Consider the following 12,914-nt stretch of genomic DNA (forward strand, 5'->3'; position numbering starts at 1 on the left):
ACCTCCCCTGTGGGAGCTACTTGCAAGAAATTTGAGCAGGATACGGAGGATTGCTGCTATCACTGCAGTGGCGCTGACTGCTCAAGCAATTCTCAGCTTCCCCAACGGCATATCAGGTATGAGATATACATACTTACATTGTGCCAAGTTGGATCAGTGTAACTAAGGGCTCATGTACACAGGGCATTTGAAAAACTCTTCTGACCGCTGGAAGCTGACTGCTAGAAAACATAGGTTAAAAACATCAGTTTAGCCGCGATTACCTTCTGCATTTAGCCGTGTTTATGCACGTTTGCGTTCAGAAGTGCTTTTAAAAGATAACCTCAGGAGACCCTCCCAAATGCCCAGAATGCACTGAAAAAGTCATGCAGTATTTTAGTAGTGAAAAGCATGCATTAATGTTTGTGGGAACCCCGCTGACAGCTGAATGTAAAAGAAAGAATTGCCGGCAATTAAAAAATTATTTTAAAAACTGGCATGGGGCCCCCCTCCAATCCATACCAAGCCCTTCGGGTCTGGTATGGATTTTGAGAGGAAGCCCCACGCCAAAATTGAAACAAAAAAAAAAAAAAAATGGCATGGGAGTCCCCCCCAAAATGCATACAACATTCAAATGTTTTTTTTTTTTTTTTAAAGGCTATGTAGTATCCTACCGCATACTCGGATGCGGTAAGATACCGCTTCGTGAATTGTGCTCTGGATATCGACCAGTCAAAAAAGGCTTCTAAATGCAAATGCTTATAAACGCGGATAACCGCGTTTAAACGCGTTTGAAACGCCCGTAAAATCCTGAATGAAATTTTGCTGCATTCAAAAAAACGACTGTAAACTCAACTGCCTGTAAACGACTATGTGTACTGTACATGGACACATAGGAAAACATTAGGGGCTGCTGAAAAAACGCAGAAAAGCTCCTGAACGTCAGTTTATCAGCTGCAGTATACATGAGCTCTAAGCAATACAGATAATACCCGGAGTTCAGCTTTCAGTACTTCTCTGTGCTTGTATACTATCACTCAAAGACAAGTGGCACCTAGCATTCGAGGTACAAATATTATCTGAATCAACAAGGGAGAGAGGTTCTGAATTTGTTATTCAAAGAAAGGAAAAACCCCCTAATAAAGCCTGTTTCATTTTTAATACAAGGAAAAAATCCTTCGTAAGCCCAAAAGGCCATTAGATAAATCCATGGATGAACACTTAACTATATTTTGTGCTTTTAGGTATTTTCAACAATCTACTAGATCTGGTAGAACTACTTCTTGTAGAAGGCTTTTCCACATTATCAGAGCTTCTTACAATAAAACATCCTTTCCAAATTATTATTTTATAATTATTGTTCTAGTTATACAGGATTTATATAGAGCCAACAGTTTATGTAGCACTTTACAATATAAAGGGGGACAGTACAGCAAGAATACAATTCAATACAAAGGGATTAGGATGGCCTCATCCTGACAATTTACAATCTAGGGAGGGGCTGGTGGAACACAAGGTACTGTGAGAGATGATCTAATGGGGGAAATAAAAGATTTGGTTAGCTGAATGAATGATAGGTTTCCCTAAAGAAATGAGTTTTCAGGAATCTCCTAAAAGTGGCCAGAGTAGGAGATAGCTGGACAGATTGAGGTAGAGAGTTCCAGAGAATGAGAGGCTCTGGAGAAATCCTGGAGACTAGCATGGGAAGAGACGACATGGGAGCTAGAGAGCAGGAGGACTTGGGAGGACTTGGGAGGAGCAGAGAGGATGGTTTGGGTGATATATTGAGACAAGACTGGTGATGTAGCTTGGGGCAGAGTTGTAAATGGTTTTTTATTTATTTATTTCAGGTACTTGTATAGCGCCGTCAATTTTATGCAGCACTTTACACATATATTGTACATTCACATCAATGTTAATACTTTGAATTAGGGCCAGTTAACACAAAAAAAGCACTCCAGATGCATTTGGATATGTTTTTGCTTTCAGTGCACACCACATTCCATTCCGGTGCAGTTTTGATGCAGCTTGACATGTTCCAGTACAGTTCTGTGCAGAAAAAATGCAGCACGTTCTACTTTTTTTTTCTGCACTGGAAACTGACTGCACTGGTGTGAACTAGGGCCATTGGAATACATGGAAAACACTGTGAATGCTTTTTTGATGCAGAAAAAAAAATGCACTGGACTGCATCTAATGTGAACTAGCCTTTAGGGTTGCACGATACTGGTACACGCGCTGATACTGAGTACTTGCACAAGTACTCATACTCGTGCAAATGCTCCAGATACCAAAACCAATACCTTTGCAGTGCAATTTGAGCCCATACAAAATGAATGGGCTCAAATCACGCCGCAAAGAATTATATGCAATTTGAATAGGACTGCTGTGCAATTCCTGTCCAAATCGCATGTGGTTTCCTGCATAGCTCCTGCATGAACCCAGGCTTGTCATAGCGACTTGGAGCCTGAGTTCACACGGGAGTGGTGTGGGAAACCTTCCTGCATGAAAGGGTTCCACCAGCTCCGGCTCTTGATTCCACTGTGGACACCAGTAGCTTGTCTCCTCCTGTCTCTCCCATGGTTCTCTCCCTGCAGCTTCTCCAGTCATCCACTGGACCCCCTCCCCAAATACCCCCCCCAGTCCTGCTGTACCAGATTGACAATCCCCACTCTGAGACAATGAAAAGCCACTTCACAGGTCCGGGGATTTGAAATCCCTGCAGCCTTCTCTCCTCTCCTTGCAATGATGACAGTACAGGCTAGATTGGTCAGCACTATCACTGTGGGCTCAAATCAGATAGGCTCAAATCGCCCCACTGCAAAGGTATAAGTACTCATACTCGCTTGTAAAAAAAACTAAAAAAAAAAAAAAAAACAGTATCAGTACATCCCTACTTTGCGTTTTATTTGTTGGGCAATCAGAAACCAGTGGATGGCTTGGCAGAGAGGGATGGCAGATAGACAGGATAGACTGAAGGCAGTGGTGTTCCGAGGCAGGTGTGGGGAGTGCGGCCTGCTCCGGGTGACACCAACCACATGGGGTAACACCGGACCCCCTCCACAAAAAGGTAAGTTGTAAAGCAAGCTGACGATCCCCACAGGATGGATCTAATCCATTCTGCGGGGATCGTTGGCTTTCTTTACAATTTACCTTTTCTTAGAGCAGGCCCGATGTCACCCCGTATAGGTTGCATGTCGGCAATCCCCGCATCACCGAACCTGCTCCAAGAAAAAGGTAAGTTGTAAAGAAAGCCGACGATCTCCGTAGGATGGATTGGATCTGCGGATTGAGCTTAATGGATCGAAGTCCAATCAATTATGCTCAATCCACAGAGCCGATCCATTCTGCAGGGATCGTCGGAAGGGGTGTCACCAAGTGTTACCGCACCGGTGACACTAACCCTAGGGACGCCTCTGACTGAAGGGGTGATAGCCTGCGTAGAGGTGGGCCTATGAGCAGGTAGTTGCAATAGTCAAGGTGTGAGATAAGAATGAATGAGCTTGTTAGCAGTTTTATCAGTTAAACATTCACAAAATAAACTCTTTTTGATCAAGTAGCAAGGGATGTCATGAAGTCAACTGTGGAGGCATTAAACTAAACAGTTTTCCACTGTAGCCAAGATCCTCCTTTGAAACTTGGCTCGCTTTTCTGCACCATTCCAAGTTCAACGTAATTTTTTTTTTTTTTAATGAAAGTTAATGGTGCAAGGGCCAAATAATGCTTTGTAGAAGGGAAGAACAATTCTTGTCTCTAGAGAATATTCCTTTTTTAGTTCAATTTATAGACCAGGAATTGGTGAGTATAATGTGTGAGGGGCAGACAGAGGAAAGTGCAGCATCCCTGCCCTGTAAGGGCTGGCAATGGCTTTTTCTGAGGCCGCTCAACCACCTGAAGGGTGGAACCTCACCAGGGCCAAGCTGGACAGCTGCCAGTCAGTGATGTCCAAGGTGGAGTTGATAAATGGCACAGCACCCTGTACTCCTTGGACACTGGCACTGCTCACCATTATTGCAAACTTTTCCTTGAGCATCAATGAAACCCATTTTCCTTGAACACCAATGAAAAGTTAAATGTTTGTAGTAAGCACCAATGCAAAGTTAGTTTTGCTACTGAACACCAATGCAAAGTTAGTGTTTTCTGTGACTGTCATTCTGATATTTAGTATGCAATTCTGTTTCAAGAGACCTTAAAGTTGTAGTAAAGCATAAAAAAGTGTTCCCCCTGCCAAGCAACATCATAATGTGCTAGTAGGCATTGTATAATAGCAGATTATGAAACACTTACCGTATTTGCCGGCGTATAAGACGACTTTTTAACCCATAAATATCTTCTGGAAAGTCGGGGGTCGTCTTATACGCCGGTATACGGCGAGCCGGTGTCAGGGCGGCACTTTTTCCAGGGGCGGCGCGGTGGCGGAAGGGACACTAAGTACAGGGGCGGGCAGGGGGCTGCTGTACCTTACCTGGCTCCGGTCCCGGTCCCACGACGATCCGGTCCAGGAAGCGCGGCTGCTCCTTTTCAGTTCGGCCGCTCGATGGTCGCGTGGCCGCTCGGCTCCGCCTCCTCACCGGTGATTGGTAAGTGTGCAGCAGCACCATGCTGTGACACTCTTGGCACTATTCCTCTCCCCCACTGACACTAACGATGGGGCACTGTTCCTCCCCCACTGACACCAACGATGAGGCACTGTTCCTCCCCCACTGACACCAACGATGAGGCACTGTTCCTCCCCCACTGACACCAACGATGAAGCACTGTTCCTCCCCCACTGACACCAAGGATGGGGCACTATTCCTCCTCCACTGACACCAACGATGGGGCACTATTTCTTCCCCCCACTGACACCAACGATGAGGCACTGTTCCTCCCCCACTGACACCAACGATGAGGCACTGTTCCTCCCCCACTGACACCAACGATGAGGCACTGTTCCTCCCCCACTGACACCAATGATGAGGCACTGTTCCTCCCCCACTGACACCAACGATGGGGCACTATTCCACCCCCCCACTGATACCAATGATGGGGCACTTTTCCCGCCACTGATACCAACGATGGGACACTATTCCTTCCACTGATACCAATGATGGGGCGCAATTCCTGCCACTGATACCAATGATGGGGCACTATTCCTCCCACTGACACCAATGATGGAGCACTATTCCTCCCACTGACACTAATGATGGGACACTATTCCTCCCACTGCAACCAATGATGGGGCACGATTCTTCCCACTGACACCAATGATGGGGCACTATTCCTCCCACTGACTAATGATGGGGCACTATTCCTCCCACTGACACTAATGATGGGACACTATTCCTCACACACTGACACTGATGATGGGGCCCCATCATTGGTGTCAGTGGGAGGAATAGTGTCCCATCATTGGTATCAGTGGGAGGAATAGTGCCCCTTCATTGGTGTCAGTGGGAGGAATAGTGCCCCATCATTGGTGTCAGAGCGAGGAATCGTGCCCCATCATTGGTGTCAGTGGGAGGAATAGCACCCCATCATTGGAATACCATACTGAAATAGCATACCATATTGAAATCAAATCTGATGTTTTTTCATTTTTATTTGGTGTGTGTTGGAAGAGGGGTAGTCTTATACGGCGAGTATAGCTCAAACCCTATATTTTAACAGGAAAAGTAGGGGGTCGTCTTATACGCCCAGTCGTCTTATACGCCGGCAAATACGGTACCTTAAAACGAAGCCCTCCAGAGGTGTGCCATCAACGCTGACAGGGCTTCCATTTTCATCTGGTCTTCTTTTGCGGGCCATCTGTCCAACTGGCTGAGCCACAATGACATCACTGCTGCGCATTCGTACGAGAGACCTGGGCACAGCAAAAGCTCTGATGAAACGGCATGAGTATGTCGTTTCTTCAGAGCATGTGTGCCGGTGACATCACCGACTACTGCTCGATGGAGTATCTCCATCGGTGCTTGTTTAGGAGATATTCATTTTATTTACAGGTAAGCTTTATTATTAGCTTACCTGTAGGAAAAAAGAAAAAAAAAAAAAAAATCACAACAAGTTTACTACCACTTTAAAGCCAAAAAGTGGGCCCCTCTGTGGGTTAACCAGTTGGCATATCTGATTTTCTTTACTACCTTCTCATTATATTTATACCCATATGGAAACCTGATATTTATTTCAGGTACATATATAGCGCCGTCAATTTACGTAGTGCTTTACATATATATAGTACGTTCACATCAGTCCCTAACCCTCAAGGGGCGTACAATCTAAGGTCCCTAACTTACATTCATTGGATTTGTAATACACCACTTTATGGCAGGTCTGCTCTTGTCAGCTGCTAATTTCTTTTCCCTAACTTACATTCATACATACTGTGGGAACTCGCTTCAAAGTGGTAGAGCTTTTAAATGCACACAGCAACTCGCTTTCTTTAAGGGCCTTTTTAGCCCACTTTTATTTAAAGAATGTCCCATAACATAAAGGTTTCCCGCAGAGGGGTATCCACCATCAAACAAAACAATGATTCAGCCTCCTGGCTTACACTCAGCTTGATGTCTGCCTCCTGCAGACTTCTTCAAGAATTATGGCTCTTGCTCACAGCTGGCCACTAGCACACAGCTAGTCTCTAGCAGCCCCTTGCTGCTTTTGGCTTCCACCTCTCCTAGGCGAAGCCCACCTGACTCCTATCTGCCGGGGTGGAGCCCAGAACTCTGGTCCTGACTCTATGAAAAGGCCCGCACACACCTGTGCAATCAGTATCCTGGCCATTCCCAAAACCTGGTCCCAGGATTGGAGATTTCATCCCTCCCAAATCGCTTCGAAATCTCCAGGCTCCAGATCCCAAAACAGACCTTACAAACAAAGGAGGAAAGTGAAAAGCCACTTTCCTCCGTATCAAACATTTACCCTGGAGCCCCTCAACCTGCCTTGTTGAGAATCCAGGGTGACAGATCGCCACACTGTCACAATACACATCTAGGGAAAATTTAGTCAGGATCCAATTAACCTACCAGCATGTCTTTGGAGGGTGGGAGGAAATCGGAGTACCTTCAAGAAACCCACGCAGGCACAGGGAGAACATGCTAACTCCAAGCAAATGGTGCCATGGTTGGGAATCGAACCAGCGACCCTAGTACTGCCAGGCAGAAGTGCTAACCATTTAGCCACTGTGCTGCCACTACTACCTGATGGCAATCAAAGTATGCTTTGAAATGTCACATTACATGAACATGGGTTATTGTGGTGGATTTCACGTCTCCAAAAGCATGCATGCAATAAAGCCGGTCACCAAATCCAACTGTACAATCTTTTTTTTAGATTTACCTTCATCTCGTTAGCTTAAATGCCTACTTGACTGGATATAAACCAAATAGGTTGCTGAGAAAGGACCTCACATTATCCAAATCTAAAAGCAATCAGATTGTAACATGTAGTCAGATCTGTCATGTGGTTGGGAGATCCGGTCAACACATGGCAAACATAATGCACCATAAACCACAGAAACTGTTCATACATAAAGAGCATGTCTGTACCCAAAATTATAGATTTCAAAAATGAAACCTATTCAGTCTAGAAAAGCAATATAGGTTACCCTTTCCTGTATTTCACATTTCCTTGTGTGTTCTTTACAAAAAAAAAACATATAAGGAAAAAAAAATAACGAACATTCAAATAAAGAAGAATTCAAATAATCTTGACATAACTGACAGAGCACCAAGCACAAAGGTTATTATACAAACAACTGCCTGTGGCCGGGCAGGTACTAAAGAGATGATAAACTTCCCCGTGTTGTTTACAGGGAAGAGTGTGGGGATTCCCCAGTGTTTGCGCTCAAAGACAGGCACTCACTATGGCAGGGTGGGGACGCATAAGGAACTAGCATGATATTTCATTTTCTTCAATTCCCCCAGCTACCTGACAACCAGGAGAATAAACAAACGTCAAACAAGACTGCTAATGGCTAAATACAGTACAGCATCGAGGACATTTTTTACAGCATCTGCAATGTATCTAACAATAAAAGAGCTTACCAGAAATAGCTTTGCTATATATTGCTGCTATGAATGCTCTTGGCTAAAGGGCAAGGCTGTACTTATTAAAGACTCAAAACAGAGAAATTATGATACCTGTTCCCCTTTTGTTTCCTTCTTTTATCCACATGTAGACATCTGTGGATAAATATAGCTAGATAACTGTACAGCCAGCTTTACAGTAAAAGGGGGGTTGTCTAGTGTTCAGCAATTGAAAAATGTATACAACTTCCTTCAAGCAACCCACAGTATATTTTTTTTTGTGAAATAACCTGCACCAAAGAAATAACACACAATCAAACAATGCTGCTGCTCAAAAGATTTAAAAAAATCAAAGTAAAAAGAATGAAAACAGCGCAAAACAAAAGAAGAAAAAAACAAAAGTCCAAATAAGTCCCAAATAAAGAAAGTCGTGTTTTTTTAAAAAAAAACTTATTAAAAAAAATAGTTCCCAACGTGTTCAAATCATCTGTAATAGTGCAAATATTCACCCACACCCACCCAATCAGGTGATTACCAAGTGGGAAATGACTTCAGGAATCAGACACACATTTTGGAGGTGAAATGAGATCTTCTCAATTGTATAACACTGAACGAATCTCCAAATTACTTCAATATTTTCCTGAACAATGCCTTACAATTGGATGAAAGAGAGAGAAAAAAAACCAAATCATGTAATTACTGATTTTTTTTTTTTTTAAACATGAGACTTTCTTTATTTGGGACTTATTTGGACTTTTGTTTTTTTGTTTTTTCTTTTCATTGTTTTGCGCTGTTTTCATTCTTTGTTTGAACCCACAGTATATGAATGGTCACAAATTTTTTTTTTAAGTCCACAAACGTGCAGATAACGAAAAAACCCATAAGTGTTCACAAAAAAAGTGCAAGTGCAAAACACCACACAAAAAAGTGCACTTAGGGGTGTGCTTTGTCCTTCCCCTGAAGGGACAGGGGAGGAAGGAACCAAAAGGCCACACATCCTCCCCCTAGACTTCAGGGCAGGCCCGAGGACCCACACCCTCCATCCTGTGAGAAAAACACACCCATAAGTAAGAAAAAGTGACAAAACGTGGGAGGTGAATAAATTAAATAAATAGAAAATAAAAAAAGTGGTCGTGCCAAATAGTGCACGGACCAGGCCCTGAGGCCTGTAGCAAAAATTGCCCTGGTCCTAGCCAAAAGGCCTGGTCCTAAGGGCAGTGTGCAAGAAAAGTGGAAACAGTGACCATGTGCCATTTTCACACTGTGGGGTCCCACACCCAGGTGCTACTAGTGGCACCCCTGAGGCGACTACTCAGGGGGCACTGGTTTGCGGACTTTCTGCCTTCCCGGCCCCTGGCCAGACAAGGTATATCTGTCCAAATCAGGAGGAACTGGGTCCTTCCGGTCTCCTCAGGAGAATTACTCACGGGCCCCAGCTACTACTCGTGGGCACCACGCTTTCTGTTCCCCCGGTACTAGCCATCCAGCCCCCATCATTCCAGCAGGGGTACTATACAACCAGCCATCCCCGCAAAGCTAGAATGGCCGTGGAGCACCCCCCACTGGACACTGATAAGAACAGATACTACACTTGATCTTAGCCAAAAGGCCGAGAAGCGATACAAATAGGGCTTCTAAACAGCATTGAAGGCAATCATCTTCCAAATCCTGAATCCTGTGTTCCAGCTCACATGACCGTCTCCCGATCATGTGACAACTCATTGTCACAGCCAATCACAGTTGTCATGTGATCAGCACATCCTTCCCCCCAGGCATACAGACCCCGTTAAAGGGATTAAACTGTTCAATTGCAACCCTTTCTTCACCCAGCAATCTGTTGCAGTTGCATACGCACCCAGCCATTAAAAGGAAATGTTTTCAAAATTTTACATCTAGGTAGGGTGGCCATATATTGTGTCATATTTTTGATCAATTACTTCATGGCATGGCACTTTGTACTGCATGACACAACAGAATGGGGTCCATTTATTTAAAAAAAAAATGCATATACATTTGTTCTATGCAAAGTATTTATTGCAGGTATTTTACTACAGAATAGAAAACACCAAAAACAATTGCCTAAGAACATTCCAACAGAGGAGAAAGTACTCTAAGAACATTCCATTTTGAACCATTCTCCCAACAGTTGGGTAAATCGCACAGAATGTCCAATGCGGTTTTGATGGATAATTTTCTATCATTTTATCATTCAATGGATCATTTTGAACATTTTTTTTTAATAAAAAGACTCTAAATAATAAATCACAGCAACGGCTGGGGTGGGTGGAAGTAATAATTTCAAGTATGGTCAGTTAGTAGACACTTTAATCTGGTTGTCTGTGATGGCATAGTCAAAACTATGTTGTCGAATATTCAGTTTCACGCTATTCATTTGTTTATTTTACATTGTTTTGTATGTTTTGCGAATGTGACTGTACAGGATGGCTCATACATTTTTGACCAGACAGGTATTCCAGCTACATCCAGGCCAGTCAGGCAATATTCTTCTCCTCCGTAATGGACCTTGATGGTACATACCAGGGAGCATCTGTAGAAGAAAAGCAATCCACCACAACCTTCCTTGAATTGAAGGTGCACTGGATCTACTCTGAGATGTCTTACCTTTCCCATTCTGTTATTACGTGAACTCCAGGAAACCAGCAATATACATAGGTGGAATACATATATAGGAACTGCCAAAGAAATGATCACACTGTTCAGCTTGTCTTGCGTTCTATGCACCCGTTGGCCAACAGCAGAGCTAGGCCTTTGGCCTTCACATCAGCAGCAATACATCTTTGTTAAAAACATTAATCTAGAAAATCCCCCAACCTGCTGAATAGCAAACAAAAGGAACAAAAGCAAACAGGTGAGGTCATTCCTTTGTTCACTCTGCTCTTTCATCCTATCAGCATGTTCCCTGTCAACAACCTGTGTACTGCAGTAGAGCCTGACTGGCTTGTATTGCTGTATCAGGCAAGCCTGGCAGCTGCACTTGCAATATAGTTGGCACTCAATGCGCAGACCTACGCCAAACCAATGAAGTACACAGCCAATCTGGCACTGCATGCATGTAGACAGGAAGAGGGAGGAGATCAGCAACACAGAGATACAAAAATGGTAAAAACAGAATGCTGTTTTCTTTATAATATATGGGGTCAATTCCAGGGGTGGACTGACAACTCATGGGGCCCCCGGGCAATAGGGGATCATGGGGCCCCTGTGTCCTTGCCCAAACTCAAAAAAGCCTATGAAAAATGTGGCAGGGGCATCTCATGGGGCCCCCTACTGACCCCGGGCCCTCAGGAAGTGCCCGAGTTTCCAAATGATCAGCCCGCCCCTGGTCAATTCACTAAGAGTTAAATAACGACTGAAAAAATGCGGTAAAATAAGCATGCGATAGATCTTTTGTAAATGTTCAATTCACTAAGAATTTTGTGGTAAATAACTCTTGCAGTAAAATATCGGTATTGCGGTAATTACCACATATTTTCATGCAGTAATTTATCACACAGTAGCTGGTTGTTAAGGAAGTCGGCCGCCGTGTCCTTAACAGTGGATAATGCCTCAGCTGTCAGTGGGTGTCCAACTGACAGCAAAACAAAACATGACGGCTATTAAAAATGATGAAAAAAAAAAACAGCTTGGGGGGGGGGGGACAGCTTGGGGTCCCTCCCCCCCCCCCATTCACACCAGGCGCTTTGGGTCTGGTATGGATTTAAAAAGAAAAAGAAAACGGCCCCTAGGTCTGGTGTGGATTTGGGGGGAACCCCACGCCAAAATTAAAAACAACCAAAAAAAAAAATAAGAAAAAACGGTGTGGGGGTCTCCTCACAATCCTAAGGGATTTTGGGTCTGGTATGGATTTTAAAGAAAGCCCCACATCAAAATGTAAAAAGAAAAAGAAAATGGCCCCTAGGTCTGGTGTGGATTTGGGGGGAACCCCACTCCAAAATTAAAAACAACCAAAGAAGAAAAAAAAAAAACGGTGTGGGGGTCTCTTCACAATCCTAAGGGATTTTGGATCTGGTATGGATTTGGAGGGACTCCACAACTTTTATAAAAACTATTTTGGCATGGTCTTCCCCTTAAAATCCATACCAGACCCCCAGGGCCTTGTATGGATGGGGGGGGGGACCCAACCACTGCATCTGCAAAAATCCCACACGTGATACTGCCAGCAAAACCTGCCAGCAAATACCCTGCTGATAAATATCGCATTTTTTTCCGCATCTTTTGTTACTTTCTGTTCTGTTTGTGAATGGGACTTAACAGCTTACCGCATGTTTTTTTGTGGTATTTACCAACACATTTTTAGTTTTGCATTAAATATCGCAGAATCGTTTTTTGTAAAATACTATACTCACCGTGCCCCTCACAGATCCGGCTCTCTTTCCCTCACCATGGTCTCTATGTGCAGAAAAGAGAGCCGAGATCCGGCAAAGGTATTGAGTCTGTTCACACTGTGACAGCTGTGATTGGACACTGCTGATCATATGGGAAAGGACTGCTGTGATTGGCCCCTTACCCTGATCTGCAATCTTCTGTGTCCAAGGCACACAGCGGTCCCAGAGTGCTCCCGATGTGCACCCTCCCAGAACTGGAAATCCAAGCTGTAGGCTTATATAGGCTATAGCGCCGTGGAGAAGCGGTTAAAGTGGTTTTAAAGCCTCAGTTCACATATATACGAATTTGGATGCATTTTTGAACAGCACAGATTTGCAAGATGTGTGAAATTAAATTTTTCTGCAGAGCCTGTTCACATATATGTGGGCCAGCAGCAATGCGATTTTAAAAAAGGGTCCTGTGTGCATCAGAATCGCACCTGTACGGCATGAACGAAATCGCACCGCACTGGCCTTTAAATTCGCACAGAAGTGATGTCATCTCGGCCCAGCCAATGACAGCGGCCAGCAATCGAGACCCAGGGTGTTC

The 12,914-nt window shown here is 44.1% G+C and overlaps 1 protein-coding gene and 1 pseudogene across 1 annotated transcript in view; both read right to left on the minus strand.

Moving 5' to 3' along the window:
- Positions 1 to 12,914, minus strand: part of PRORP (protein only RNase P catalytic subunit) — a 145,259-nt gene that overhangs the window by 83,305 nt on the left and 49,040 nt on the right. The window lies entirely within an intron of this gene.
- On the minus strand, positions 9,482 to 9,600 carry LOC149460012 (U2 spliceosomal RNA; annotated as a pseudogene).

This window comes from Staurois parvus, unplaced genomic scaffold, assembly GCF_062004578.1.
Source record: "Staurois parvus isolate SC_StPar_1 unplaced genomic scaffold, SC_StPar_1.0 ptg000237l, whole genome shotgun sequence".
Taxonomy (NCBI): Eukaryota; Metazoa; Chordata; class Amphibia; order Anura; family Ranidae; genus Staurois; species Staurois parvus.